The sequence below is a fragment of the Arvicola amphibius genome, chromosome 12 (genome assembly GCF_903992535.2).
Source record: "Arvicola amphibius chromosome 12, mArvAmp1.2, whole genome shotgun sequence".
NCBI classification, from domain to species: domain Eukaryota; kingdom Metazoa; phylum Chordata; class Mammalia; order Rodentia; family Cricetidae; genus Arvicola; species Arvicola amphibius.
The window spans coordinates 150,888,296-150,900,816 of NC_052058.2; positions in this window are offsets into that span (position 1 = coordinate 150,888,296).

Here is a 12,521-nt window from a genome sequence, read left to right on the forward strand (position 1 = left end):
ATGATAGGTAGATAGGTAGATGATAAATTGTTAGATAGGTAGATGATAGATAGATAGATAGATAGATAGATAGATAGATAGATAGATGATAGATAGATAGATAGATAGATAGATAGATAGATAGATAGATAGCACTGGCTGCTCTTCTGGAGAACCCGGTTCGATTTCCACCACCCACATGGTGACTCACAGCTGTCTGTAACTCCAGTTCCAGGGATTTTGCACTCTTCTGGCCTCTGAACACTACATGTGCATGCAGTACACCAAAGACACACAGGTGCTCATACACACAGAGAGAATTGAGAAGTATTCTCAATTTTTTGTTTGAGGTGCATCTCAGAACCAAGGCCCTATGCCTGACAGGCAGATATGGGATCAGCTGTCTGAGGGGCTGAGGCAGGAGAACCACAAAGTCCTGCTAGGCTACAGAGTAAGTTCAAGGCCAGCGTGGATAACTTAGTAACTCTCTGTCTCAAAATAAAAGTAGGGGCTGGTAGAGCAGTTGCTTAGCATGCACCCGGCAAAGTATCTGATTTGCCTACCGAGCCCCTCAGGTGTGAGTTTGTGTCATTAACCTAGTGCATAGTTTATGGCTGTCATCTCTTCTCCAGCCAGGCCACCAAGTACCTGGTGTCTGGCCTTATATCTATGACCTTTCTTCAGAGGAATGGCATCTCATATCTCCCAGAGGTCTCATACATCTTCTGAATGGATGATGGTTTGTAGCAGAGAAGACCCCAAGGATTGGTGCCCAATTCTCTGGGCATCTGTGCCCACTCCCATCCCTTTGCCCTTTGCCTCCTCAAACACTTCTCCATCCTTCCCTCTGTCCTCTGTCAGAAGGTACATGCCCACAGTCACACCCTGAGAAGCAGCACTCCACTGGGGAGTGGAGAAGTGGGGTTCACACTGTGAACTTGCTTATGTGCCTGACCCGAAGGTCCCTTCTCAGGATCCAGCTGTCACAGGGTCCATCCTTCCTGAACTGTGGCAGATGGATGCCTTCCTGGGGCTCCCAATCTGAACCACAAGCTCCAGGATTGTGTCTCTTGGTTAACACTAGAACAAGCAACTAGGGACATGCTGTATACGGGGGCAGGGTGGGAGTGCACACAGTAGGTCCCCATGGGCTTGTGGGCATGCTGTAGGCAGGGTGGGAGTGCACACAGTAGGTCCCCATGGGCTTGTAGGCATGCTGTAGGCAGGGTGGGAGTGCACACAGTAGGTCCCCATGGGCTTGTGGGCATGCTGTAGGCAGGGTGGGAGTGCACATAGTAGGTCCCCATGGGTTTGTAGGCATGCTGTAGGCAGGGTGGGAGTGCACACAGTAGGTCCCCATGGGCTTGTAGGCATGCTGCAGGCAGGGTGGGAGTGCACACAGTAGGTCCCCATGGGCAGGAGATGTGAGGTCTCCGCTCTGAGAACACCCGAGTGTCCCACACAGCCTCTGATGCCCATGTGGTCATGACCTTATAATAAGTCTAGCCCAAACTGAGACAATCCACTGAGAGACCTCAGCTAGATGCACACAGTTTCAAATGAAAAGATGCCCCGGTCCAGAGGGCATAGCCAATTCCCTGATCAGCCTGTTTCTGGATCCTCGGCCTGCCTGCTCCAGACCAGACCGGTATTGCTTACTACTTGCTTCTTATTAACAACAGCGCTTTGAAGTGAGCTCTATTTTATTAAGTACAAAGTGAGTCAGGATAAGATGTGGTGTCAGAGATGAGGGAGGGTTTAAAAGGCCCAGGGTTAGTGAAGGACTCAGGACTTGCCTGAGAGGCAAGGCAGATGGCAGGTCCTTTCTCCAACCTGCCCCTGAAGTCTTGAGTCCTCAGACTAATTCACTGAAGTACCTCGTGGAGTGCCTCCCTCCTGCCCCCCCCCCCCCCCCCCCGTTGTCCCAGTGGTCTCTGGGAAACCACCTCAGGGGCCCAGCTGGCGCAAGGGCAGTCCGAGCCTCCACTTTCCTCTGCCCCTTTGATCTCCTTATCTGGCCACTGTCTTCAGCGGGTTCATTTGGGAGCTGCTTGGAGTTAATGAGTTCTCCAGGCTGCACTGGCCCACACAGCCTCCCCGCTGGGCCAAGGCCTTCACACTTTTGGAGCCTATGTTTTGACAAGTGCCAGAGCTAGTGGCTGCTGCTCCCCTGGCCCGAGCCTCCCCTGGTTGCCAATGTGTAAGGCTGGGAAATGAGGCCTTGCCTCCACCCCACCAAAACAGAGGTGAAAGTTCAAGCCTCATCTGGGTAGGGGGGCAGGCAGGACGGAGGGGGGCCTTTCAGGCTCAGGGTCCAACCTCAGCCTTCATGCTGGAGCCTGGGCACCACACTCCCATCCACTCTGCAACCCCGCCAGCCCCTCTGACACAGCCTTGCTAATCAAAGGCGCTATGTAAAACGACCTTGCAGCCCCTAATTCTGGGGACCCTCAAATCCGCAGCAGGTCCTTAACCTCACGTCTCAGAGCCCCAAGGAGACATGGGAAGAAAGAGGTTTCAGGACACAGCCAGGCCAGGACCACATGAACCAGAAGTTCTGCAGGATGGAGCCCGAGAATCCAAGAATATAAAACCCCAGGCCTGTGAGATGGCTCACTGGGTCAAGTCATTTGCTTCCAAGCCAGGTAGCTGGGGTTCAGTCCTCAATCCTTAGGACCTACAAGACCTGAGGATTGCCACCAGTGCACCTGCAAGTGTGTGTGTGTGTGTGTGTGTGTGTGTGTGTGTTTATGCGTGTGTTTATACAGAAACAGCCCATATATACATACGTACATACATACATACATACAATAATAATAAATATTTTTAAAATTGCTTCAAAATAACGAAAGCACCACCCCCCAATCCAGAGATCCAGAGACAGAAAAGGGACCAGAGAGCGGCCAGCCCCTCTCCTCCCCTGGTGCCTTCATTCCTTAGGTCACAGATAGATGATTCAGGACCCATCTACTTAGAAAGCCCAGCAACAGAGGCCTCCATCTCTACCCATTCCTGTACCTCCTTGCCCATCAGCCACCCCACAAGCCTGGCCCACCCGATAAGGCTCCCCGAGGTTCCTGAGGCTCCCAGGACAGCCCTTCCAACCAGACCCCCACCGGCCTCCTCCTCACACCTTCAGTTCTTGGAGCCACTGAGCTGGCACACCATCTGGAATATATTATTCTGGACCCAGGATAATCTGATTATCTGGTCGTGGGCCAGTTGGATGCTCAGCCAGTGGCAGCCACAGGCAGCAGAGGGGAGATGAGGAGGGAGGGGGTGGGAAAAGAGGAAAGAGATTTGGCAGATCACCCCTCCCCACCCCCGGAAAGGCTCAGGAGGAAATGCCAGAAGCCCCGTGGGTCTGAGGCTGGCTGATAATATGGAGGGAGTAGGTATCACCTCTCTCTTTAGGGGGTCATATTTATGACACCCATCCAGGTAAGTTGGGGGTGGGTCTGGGCCTTAGGGTGAAAAGAGGAGAAACTGAGCTATAAAAGGATTAAGGATCTGAGCTAGCTATCCCAAAGCAAGACACAAACACATATGAACGCAGGAAATGTGGCACGCCCCCCTCGCTTCCTCAATCTAAAAGGATCAGGTACTCTCCCTGTGGAGACCTCTGCTGGCATCTGGGTGTTTTTACGTTCTTGCCTTCCCAGTTGCTGCCACCAGAGGGCAATGTACAGTCACTTGTAAGCTATTTATTTGCTGGTGCTTTCTTTTTAATTGATTTTTATTGAGCTCTACATTTTTTATTATTCATTTATTTATTATATATACAGTGTTCTGCCTGCATGTATGCCTGCACAACAGAAGAGGGCACTGGATCTCATAGATGGTTGTGAGCCACCATGTGGTTGCTGGGAATTGAACTCAGGACCTCTGGAAGAGCAGCCAGTGCTCTTAACCACTGAGCCATCTCTCCAGCCCCCTGAGCTCTACATTTTTCTCTGCTCCCCTCAATCCTCTCCTAAGGTCTCCATGCTCCCAATTTACTCAGGAGATCTTGTCTTTTTCTACTTCCCTGTTGGTGCTTTTTTTTTTTTTTTTTTTTTGACAAGGTCTCCTCCTCCCGAGGAAGCCAGAATGGCCTCAAACTATATGTATAATCGACACTGGCCTCAACTGGCCTCAACTCTGGGAAATTCCTCCTGTTTCCGACTCCTGAGTACTGGGATTACAAACATGGAACATCGTGGAAGCTTTAAACCTGACCAGGCCAACCTTCTCCAATCATTAGACTTTTGCTGGAACCATAGCTGAGGTTATGTTTTAAGGTAGGGTGAGATGGGTGAGGGAGAGTAGGGGGACAGGGGGATGGGGATGTCCATGCCTTTGGGATGAGCTCTGTGAACCTGTCTGTTCATCGACCTGGCAGGAAAAACGAATTTATATGCAGACAGCAAAGCAAGACAGGGGCCCAGAGAAATGAGAAGGGAGATCAGGAACACACAACCCTAGGTCCAGCTAAAGCAGAGAAAGAGCTGGGCTTGGTAGTGTGTGCCTGCGATACCAGCCCTTGGGAGGTGTAGGCAGGAAGATCAGGAGTTCAAGGTCATGCTCAGCTATACAGTCGGTTTGAGACTAGCCTGGGCTCCCCACCTCCAGAGAAACAAACAAACAAACAAACAAGCAAGCAAATAGCATGAAAGGTCAGACCCCCCTTTGCTCCAGCCAGTCCAGGAGGATCTGCAGAGCCTGTCAACTACCGACATGAGGAGTGGGGCTGTGGGCTCCTCAGGGCCCCAGCACCCGCCGCCTGAAGGAAGATGGGCCAGGGTATCGTCACTCAGACAAGAGGAAGGTTTGGGAGCTCTGGTCCCTCTGTTGCCTCCCTCCATCCACCCACCCTACAGCAGTGAAGCATCAGGCAAGGGGTCTACAGACAGGAGCAGGAGTGGGGATCCCACACCACATTCCAGGGGTCACCAAGGCCCTCAGCTTGCTCCAAGGCTCTGTCTCAAAGGCACAGGTACCTGGCATTAAACCCAGGAACGAGCTGGAGACTCCGGTCATGCCAAATGGACTGTGGAACAAATAGGGGAAGAGGCCGGAGCTTAGACTGGTCACATGACTAAGAAAAAAAGAAGGGCCTCGTGGGGTCAGCACTTTGTTGTTAGAGCCAAGGATCTGGTGGATTGACCCTTGATTTGTCGGGGTTCCTCTCTCAGAGCCAGCCCTGGGCCTGATGCAGGAGATTTCTTTACTCCTCAGATTATGTCCAATCCCAGTCCCTGGGAGGGCATGGTGGGGGCAGGAGCCAGGGGCCAGGCTGCTGGCCTCAGCCACCCATCTCTGGAGCTGGAGTGGGCTGGCCCGAGGTTTCAAAACATTTTCCCAAGCACCTTGCCCAGCCATTCTGGATGGGAACCTGTCCTGATGAGAAAGGGGTAAAGGGGCAGGTGTGGGCATGCTGAGTGACAAACTCGGATGCAGAAATAGCCACTCAGTGTAAGACTATGGCTCCAAGCCTGTAAGACAGCTCTGCACAGCCAGCAGCCTGTGGTGCTGTGTGTTTTGCAAAGGTTTACATTGTGTATGTGTGCAAACGCAGAGAGAGCATCCTCAAGGCTCATTGCGTGCATGTCCTTCAATTGTTGGGATACAGTCTCCAAATGTGACACAGGCAGTTTGGTCACCATGTAGAATACAGTGGCCTAAACCAAGGGAGCCACCTCATGGTAGAGCACCGAGCTTTACCGTGGGATCTTAGGGACCGTCTCGTACATATTGTTGGCTGTAGTATCATTACCATGTAGTACCTATGCTGGGGGGAGGGGTAGGTCTGAGTTCAGATTTCAAGAGAAATGTGACTCTTAACTGTAATGTTTAGTTTTCACAAGGAGACTCCATCTATAAATTATTGAAACAATTTTTTTAAAGATTTGTTTATTATGTATACAGTGTTCTGCCTGCACACCAGAAGAGAGCACCAGATCTCATTACAGATGGTTGTGAGCCACCATGTGGTTGCTGGGAATTGAACTCAGGACCTCTGGAAGAGCAGCCAGTGCTCTTAACCTCTGAGCCATTTCTCTAGCCCTCTGACATGATTTTTAAAGCTTTCTTCTCTTCTTTTTAATTTTTTTAAAATGTGTGCAATCTATTGTTCTTTTTTAAAACAAGGCCTCATGTGACCCAGGCTGGCCTCACTGACACTCCCGATCCTCCTAATTCTGCGGGCCAAACACTGAGATTACAGGTGTGTGTCACCATGCCTGGCTCACGGTGTGCAATATTAAAATGAGTTTTCAGGGCTGGGGTATAGCTCAGCGACAGAGTACTTTACCCAGCATACACGGGTTTCATTTCCAATAACACATGAACTGGCTGTAGGGGCTCACTGGAGTCCCAGCACTGAGGGTCATTCTCAGCTACACAGGGAACTCAAAGCAAACCTGGGTGGGATACTTACGACCCTGTCTCAAAACAAAAACCCAAAGTACACTAGAGGATCTGAGAGCAGAGACTCAGGTGATTCTTGTATGTTTGTTGGTGTTCAGAGCATCCCTAGTCAAACAGTAAACACTGGGAAGAGCTCAAGGGGCCCAACAGGTGAATGGATGACAATGTGTGGTCCAAACCCACCATGCAACATTACCCGGCCATAAAAAGGGTGGCCTGTGATCCATGCTACAATTTGGGTGACCCTCAGAAACACGGTGCTGAGTGAACCGAGGCCGACGCCAAGGGCAGAGGTGGTGTGGCTCCCCAAAGGGAGGTATCCAGGTATCCGGAGAAGGCAAAGCGCAGGAAGGGGGCAGGTGAGAGGCTACCGTGCGAGAGGCTACCCTGTGATGAGGCCACCGTGTGATGAGGGGGAAGCAGGGCACTTTTGTCGCTTAAGGGACCAGGGTCCAGTTTGAGTGATGAAAACAGGTTGGAAATAGGAGTGGTGGCAGCTGCAGTATCACCGTATGTCTTATGTCACTCGAATATGCTTTCCAAAGGGCTGCCACTCATCCTGTAAAGACCTCACTCACGTGACTGAGGGCCTGGCATGGATTCTCAACACTGAGGGAAAAAAACCAAACATCTAGGATGGGTGAGGCTCCAAGTTCCACCCCCAAAACAAAGACAGGGGGAAAAAGGATATAAGTGGGGTCTGCGTGTGAATGTGTGTGTGTGTGAGTATGTGGTGTGTGTGTGTGTGTGAGTATGTGGTGTGTGTGTGTGTACACAGAATATCACTCTGTAGCCCAGGATAGGCTCATATTCATGGCAATCCTCCTGCCTCAGCTTCCTGAGTGACAGACTTGTAGCACAGCCACAAGGCTTAGAAATTTTTAGGTTGAAGATTCACATTTTTTAAAAATTAAGAATGTAATATACAAAAATCTTAAATTGTGACTTCTATCTCAATGGGAATTTGAATTTTCTCCTGCTTTTTGTAGGGAAATACAGGGCCATAAAGATGGTTCAGTGGGCGAAGGTGCTCACTGCCAGGCCCGACAACCTAGGTTTGAGGCCTAGGGCCCACCTGGTAGAAAGAAGGAATCAGCTCCTGCAAGTTGTCCTTTGACTTGCACACTCAAGATGGGACATGCCCCTCCTCCCTTTCACACACACACACACACACACACACACACACACACACTGAATGAATAGATTAAAATTTGAACAATCTTTCAATGGAAAATAGACTAGAGCCTTACTAAAAATGGAACAAAACAAATAGCCAAAAAGCCAGGAGCTGCAGAGATGGCTCAGTCAGTACAATACTGGCTTCGACCTGCGTTTGGTCCCCTAGAGCTCACCTAAGACATCATGCCCCTGTAACCCCACACTAGGGAAGTGAAGACAGGAGGAAGGAGGATCCCCAGGACTTCATGGTCGGTCTAGCTGAATCCGAGAATTCTGCAGTCGCTGAGAAACCAGAAATGGTTGAGGAAGACAGTGTTGGCCTCTGGCCTACACACACACACACACACACACACACACACACACACACACACCACGGCATGTGTCTCTAAGTGCCTGTGAGGTGGAGGTAGAAGAATTGGGGGTTCAAGGTCATCCTCAGGTATAGAGTGTTTGAAGCCAGCCTGGGCCACAGAAGATCATACTTTTTTCTTATTTTTTTTATTTATTATGTACACAATGTTCTGCCTGCGTGTATCCCTGCAGGCCAGAAGTTGGCACCAGATCTTATTAGAGATGGTTGTGAGCCACCATGTGGTTGCTGGGAATTGAACTCAGGACCTCTGGTAGAACAATCAGTGCTCTTAACTGCTGAGCCATCTCTCCAGCCCCCATGAGATCATATTTTAAAAATAGAAAACAAACCAAGTGGTAGAGGCGCACGCCTTTAATCACACACACACACACACACACACACACACACACACACACACACACACCCCCCAGTCAGGCATGGTAGCACATACCTTTAATCCTGTAGCTGAGACTTAGAATTGAGACAGGGTGTGCAAGGCAGAGCTTCCTTCCGGGTGGATAGAAATCGGGCGCTTATTTTCCCCAGTGCTTTCTTACTGCTCTGTAAGGTCTGTGTATCACTTTGGTAGAAGAAAGAAAAAAGGGAAGGGAAAGGGAGAAGATGGGAGAGGAGAAAGAAAGGGCAGACACTGTAGCCCCTGCTGTCCAGCTGAGTGGAACCCCACCATCATCCTCATCCCTCCATCCCCATTGCAACACTGGCAGGTGCCTAGTGCATGCTCCATCTCCCATTTCACAGAGGCTGAGACTCAAACCAGGACTCTGCTGACCCTGGGTAGGAGCTGCCTCCAGTAGGCCTTGTTGCCCTGCCTGGTTTAGCCTTCTGGGCAGAGGAAAGAAGAGGGTGGGCTCCGATCCCTGGCTGTGGGACAGTTCCTTCAAGGCCTGTGACCCCAATCCCTTCAAGGCCTGTGACCCCAGCTCCTTCAAGGCCTGTGACCCCAGCTCCTTCAAGGCCTGTGACCCCAGCTCCTTCAAGGCCTGTAACCTCAGCTCCTCAAGGCCTGTGACCTCAGCTCCTCAAGGCCTGTGACCCCAGTCCCTTCAAGGCCTGTGACCTCAGCTCCTTCAAGGCCTGTGACCTCAGCTCCTCAAGGCCTGTGACCCCAGTCCCTTCAAGGCCTGTGACCCCAGCTCCCTCAAGGCCTGTGACCCCAGCCCCTCCCTGCCTACCCGGCACATTCTCATTCACACCCTTCCACACACACGCCGCCCTGATCCTGGCCCAGACTCACTGGACCCTGCCCTGTTCCAGCTCCAGCCAGTTTCTGTCTGCTGTAATCACAGCGTCTTCTTTCCCTTCCAATTCCCCCTCCAAAAAAAAAAAAAATCCCGTGGGTCCACTGCCTTCCTAAGATCAAGCGCTCCACCCAGCTTGACCACACCACGTCCCGCCTCTCCCCAATCTGTCCGGGGGTTCCAGCACCCCTGGCCCTCCCCACCCAGGCCCAGACTTCCAGCTCTGTTTTGTACTTTTTATTCTGTCCGCAACCCCTCTCCTCGCAGAAAATCGACCATTTCAGGTCGTCTTTTACCATGGAGCTGGGCCCTGACTGCCTTCCTGATTTCCAGGCCCCCTGCATATCAGGTCCCCCTCAGACTCAGAGCTGACCACTTGTCCCTTAGCCCTGCCTAGTGTTATAAATAGCTAGGTGCCACTGGGTTAGAATCTGGCTCAAGAGGCCTTCCATGAGAGATAGCACCTCTGTGGGCAAGAACGACACTGTGGGATGAGCCATGGGATTTGAACTCAAAAGTGCTTAGGATGGCTCTTCTAAATCCTGGCAGGAGACACCCAGACCCTGGGGCGTCTCTGTGGTCTTGCTCTGGTGGCTGTCAGTTTCTGGGGCTCCCTACGACACTGGTGGTGCCCAGCATCAAACACAGCATCCCAGGACCAGAAGAGGCTGACTCAGAGCCAGGGGACACCTTCCATCTCTGGTCCAAAGACACAGCCCTGCCTTTCCTCTGGCTCCTGCCCCAAGGATTCTCTGGGGTGTTGAGAAGCCTCTGCCGCCTGTTTTGGAGGCCCGAGCACACTCCAGTTCCCAAGTTAACACCTTCTGCCCCAAGGGAGGCAGCCTTTCGTGTCAACAGGCAGCCAGAAGGTGTGAAGGCCGCCAGTGGCCTGGCCCATGGGGAGCCCAGGCTGGCCCTCTCCACTTGCCAGTAATGAGAATACCACCCAGCCCTGCAGCCCCTGCCCACCTGCTCGTGCTGTGCCCTCCTGCCCTCCCTTTTCCCACAGCCTGACACCCTGGGGCAGGAGACTCATGGGAGGAGGCGGAGAAGCCAGACTTATAGTCACAGGCCAGCCTTAATATGGCTTCAGCTTCCTGGATCTGCTCCTAACTATGTACAGCCATCAAGGACAGGTTGGACCAGACACCTCACCACCACCATCCCCCTCACACACACACACACACACACACATGCAAGCACATACACGGGCATGCGAGTGTTCACGTGTGTGCACATGCTACCCCAACACACTCCTCCAAAGAGCCAGAATTGGAAGTGCATCCAGGTGATTCAGGACACCTGGCATGCGAGGCAGTGTTGAAAGGCGCACAGGGTGGTGGGCTGGAGCCAAGTCTCCCTGCTGTCTGAGGCAAGTAACATAGCACACAGCACACAGCACACGCCAGGGTAGATGACTGGGGGATTCACAAAAGCAAGACTAGCAGAGGACAAGACAGGCCTCAGTTGCTTGTGGGCACCTGGGGCAGATTCTAGCACAATAAAACCTGGCTTAGGCACATCTGTGTTCAGGGGGACGCTTGAGGGCTGAGGGGTTTAAGAAAAGCAGTGGATAGTGTGGGTACATGGGTCAGAACCCCACCTCAACAGGAAGTAGTCTGAGCTTCCATTTCTAGTCTGGTCTGGTCTGGCTGGCTGGCCATCACCTACAGCTATGACCTAGGTCCCCTGCCACGCAGTCTCAACCTCACCCAAGCTGAAGGGCAAAAGTGACGGTGGTCTTAGAGTCCCAGCCCTGACAGCAGGTTCAGCAGGGCCATGGACCCCAGGCACACAGTCAGGGCAGGGCAGGGCAGGGCAGTGTCAGGTAAACTCCCTCCCCTGGCACACTCCCACTTGGCACTCCCCAGAGTCCTCTCTCCAGTTCTGGGCCTCGGGAGCAATCTCACAGGCTCCGGAGCCACTAGTCTACTCTGTGACAGTCACCTGCCTAGCTCTTGTAGGCACCTGTCACTATGGCCTTCAGGGGTCAGGCCACTTCATCTTTCATAAGGCAGCTCTTGGCCAGCGGCTGGACTGGAGCATTGGCTCAGTGGTTAACAGCACTTACTGCTCTTGCAGAGGTCCGTGGCTCAGTTCCCAGCATCCACCTGGTGGCTCAGAACCATCAAAACTGAGCTTACACATGGTTGTGAGGCACCATGTAGGGGCTGGAACTGAATGCCAGTCCCCTGGGAGAGCAGCTCACGCTCTTAGCCACAGAGTCATCTCCGTAGCCCCTCCTCTGAGGTTGGTTTGGTTTCTAAGATAGGCCTTTACTTTGTAGCTCAGGCTAGCCTTCAACCCGGGCTGGCATCAGAACTCCAGCGTCCTTCTTGGCAATTCCGGCACAGCTCGGGATTTGCTTCCGTGCCCTTGGCACCTGGAAGGCATCCAGCATCACCTCTCCACAGGTGCTGCTTGCCTCTCAGCCGATGCCTCCCGAACCAGAACTCTCACAAGGGCTCACGTGGTTCTGTGCATCCCATCTAATTGTGGCTAAGGGAGGCACAGGCCAGCCTATCGTGATGGCTTTGGATCCTGGCTGATAGCCATCATTTCCCACCCTATGGGTCACTCTAAATTAGATCAAGTCATATCACCACTCAAGATCAGGAACTCTGCGTGCCTGGGCTGTAGAGCCTGTGGTAGATATATATCTATATCTATACCTATACCTATATCTATATCCATATCTATCTATCTATCTATCTATCTATCTATCTATCTATCTATATATCACAGGTGTCTCTATATATATATATATATATATATATATCAATATATCACAGGTGTCTCTCTCTCTATATATATATATATATCAATATATCACAGGTATATATATATATATATATATATATCACTAGAGACCTGTTACGGGTGAACATGCCCCAGCATCTTCCAGAACACTGACTCTGATATGAATCCACTTGCCCAAGCTGCACCCACTGACTCGGGCCCTCTGCCGATGAGGAAAGCCAAGCACACACTTGAAATGTCAGCTTAACATAGTGGTTTGTTTTCTTTCACATTAAGGAAATTCAGGGGTGAGCAGTCTCGAGGCAGCACGGCACTCCACGTTGTCCTCAGGGATGGGGTTTCTTTCAGCTCACCCATCCTGGGTGCGGTGCGTGGTTTCTGCCCTTTAGATTGCCTTGGAATAATCTGGTTAGCTCAGGTTCCAGCCGTTGCAGAATTTTCAGGTGGAAAACAAAAAGGCAGGAGCACTGGGGGATATGCACAGGATGGTACCGCCGAGTCTTGGGGCATTTTCCCAACACAAGCTAGGCAGGAGCTGAGGCAGGAGAATCACAGGTTTGAGTCCAGTTGAGGTAACATAGTAA